We start from the raw sequence: 3,471 nt of genomic DNA, 5'->3' as shown, positions 1-3,471 counted from the left end.
GACTCAAAACCCTATATAAGGGTGAGTGGAGTCCATTGGAGACTTTTTACACACTCTCTCTATACTCTCTCTCTAGACCCGTTTTCGCCCCGAATCCGCAACCAAACGCTTCCAAATTGTAAGTCCGCTTATCCTAGCTTGTTCTAAACATATTGTTTCATGTTTATAGCTAAAAATTCGGACTTAGAAGCATTGGAAAAGGAGTTTACGGCCTAAGCTCCTCCTTAGGCCGTAAACACTTAAAACAAGACCAAAATGACCCGAAAATGTCCCTAAAAGCTTGTAAATAAATAGGGGAATTAGCCTAGGGGTGTTTAAACACTAAAATGCATAGATTTAGGACTTAAAGAAGAGTTTATGGCCCAAGCACATGCTTAGGCCGTAAACTCCCCAAGTCATGGTCCCAAATGCACTCCAAACTCATCCTAGGGCTTCATACATAATTTAGGAACTTATCCTCTTGAGTTTAGACCCTTGAAACACTCCAAAATGAATTATTAAAGGGAGTTTATGGCTCAGACAAGGGTCAAGGCCGTAAACACCCTTAAACATGCCCAAAATAATTGTTTTGTCCCCCAAATAGCCTCATACATTTACCATGAAATACTAGGAGGGGATTTAAAGGCTTAAACACAAGGAAATGAGGCATGACTCTGAGTTTACGGCCCAAGCATTTATCTAGGCCGTAAACTCCCCAAAACCCACTCAAATGATGGTTTTAATCCTCCAAAATAGCATCATACTTCATTAGAAATCACTAGAAAGGAATTAGGGGCTTTAAACTTCCCAAAACTCTAAGGATTAGAGTTTACGGCCGTAAACTCCTTTAGGAGTGGTCCCTTGGCCGTAAACTCATAGATCATGCCCTTAGAGGCCTCAAACCCACTCATGCCTTTTGGGAAAAGTGCTTAGAATAAATCAATGAGCAAGCTAGAAGCATAAAACACCCAAGAAGATGACCTTGGGAGTTTACGGCCGTAAAATCCCTTGAGTTAGGCCGTAAACTCCAAATTGGTCCATGTTAATGCTTTAAACCCATTCACACACTTGATATTTGAGTTTAGCAAAGTTCCACAACTGATAGGAGACCCTTAGCACCCTTAAACGCTACCCGGGACCCCAAACACTTAACCAAAAGTGTTTTCCATTCCTTTGAGCGTGTATATTTGTGTAATTAGCATTAAATATACTAATTGTATGTGAACATATGTTATCATATGTTAAATAGGCCATTGAGTGTGTTCGAGCCCTTACATGGCACCGAACGCCCAAACAACACTCTCGTTGGACCTACTTACACCAGGTGAGTTCAAACCCCTGAATGAACCTTTTTAAATGCTTTTAAACGCTTTTAAATGTTTTTATAGGGGGGGATTACAAGTCAAACATGCCAGTTATCATATCAATCGCATGTGATTGATAACCCGCATGCACAAGATTTTGCCACTGTACACTGTTTTTACCGAGTAGGATGCTATAACGCTTTTCGATTGTTTTAAAACTCGTACTTATACCTTCTTAACTAAATTCATTCTAAACTGGTTTGTGAAAGATTTTTCCAAGATTTTCAAACATATTTTACAAAAGAATACAACTTGTGAAATTTTCTGTTCATAAAGGCTTTTCATTAAAGATTCCCTTTTGACGTATATTTTTACTTGAAATTATTGCTGATTCACTTATACTTATTTCATACTCCTACTCTGTAATGCTTCCACTTATACTGATAGACGCTTATACTTGATGGATGCTTATACTTATTCATACTCTTACTTAGAAATACAATTCTACTTCACTTATACTTGATATCGACTCTACTTCACTTATACTTGAAACGCCCTCGTTTCAATTATTGTCGCCTCTGCTTCGTGATACGCTTATACTTATTTGACACTCCTGCTTCACTTGCGACCGCTTTTACTTCACTTGTATAGACGCTACTACTTCATAAGGATCACTTCTGCTTGATTTTCACACTCAGTTGTAGTTAGATGTATGTCTGTGCTTATATAGATACATATAAGTAACGATTGAAAGACTTAGGAAGGATCATCCGCCCTATTTCCTTTTCTTCGTTTAGATGTGGTCTGGTGGGATTGGGTGGCCGTCCGAAGGTCGTTTGGTTCATTAGTTATATAATATATATATGAGTATGGACATACAGGAAATTCTCTAGTCGAGTCAGTTAAGAGTCTCTACCTCTATTCTACACTTACTTTAGAAACACACTACCCACTGTTTGGAAGTCTCTACCTCTAGTATATCACTTACATTAGAAACCCACTCACCTCTAGAAACACACTATCCTCTATTTGGGATGCATCTTCGGGACGCGGCCTTCTCCGTCGTCTAGTTGGTAACCAGAGTCTCCTGTAGGGAGAGCGGACATTGTGTGTATAGGCCTATACGGGATTGACAACCCCGCACCCTGACTGCTAGCTACAGTCCCGGCCTACCAAGCCAACGGGTGACAAATGTCACATTATATAGATGCTTGTAGGGCATCTGGAACTCTAGTCAGTATGGTTACGAGTATCCTGGGTTGCCTTATAATTCATGGCTTTAAGGTAACGGTATTTCGTCAGCAATTTACACTGTATGCTGATGTTCCTTTTCAGAGTCACACTGTTTTGACCATGCTAGATGTATCTTTCATTTGATACTGTCTGCGGTCTGTAGTCACTGTTTTGACCGTGCTAGACGTATCTTTCATTTGATATTGTCTGCGGTTTATAGTCTTTGTTTTGACCTTGCGAGATGTACCTTTCATTTGGTATCATCTTCGGTCTATATTCACTGTTTTGGACTTTACCAGCTGTACCTTTCATTTGGTACCTTCTGGGGTCTGTGTCTCCATTTGTTAGACTGAACCGGGCATGTCGTTAGTTCGATACTCTCCTGGAGTCTATGATTCTTTTGCCTTAGTCAGTAGTCCTCACTGCTGAGGCATATGTTATTCCCTGATGTCTCTTGCTTTCTTTAATAATCAAATTCAGTATTTTGATAATAAAAGCTATTAAGGGAAAACTACTTTTTACCACATTACACTGACCAGTCTTGGTAGAAGGATGTTTTTATTAAAGAAAATATAGGATTTTCTGGAAAGAACACTAATGCACTGACAACACTTAAACTACTACTTTATAAAGTTATTTGACTAAATGACACTAAATACTTATGAACTCACCAGCATTTGTAAAAATGTTGATACTCGCTTTTCAAATAACTTGTAATCTCAGGTCAGCGAATAGACAGGTACCTCCCCGGAGCTATTGATGAAGATAGTTTAGTACCACGCTGTATTTATTCTAATACTTGTATTACTTTAAATTGTTATAATGTAACCTTGTAAAACTATTACTATTAATGCATTGTTTTGTTGTACTTTGATTACTATAATGCATGTGTTGTGATACTTGACATGACGTTATCCACCCCAGAACGTTTCTGCCGTTTCGGTTTTGGGGTGTG

The sequence above is a fragment of the Lactuca sativa genome, chromosome 5 (assembly GCF_002870075.4).
Source record: "Lactuca sativa cultivar Salinas chromosome 5, Lsat_Salinas_v11, whole genome shotgun sequence".
Taxonomy (NCBI): Eukaryota; Viridiplantae; Streptophyta; class Magnoliopsida; order Asterales; family Asteraceae; genus Lactuca; species Lactuca sativa.
Note: the sequence above shows the minus strand (reverse complement) of the source record.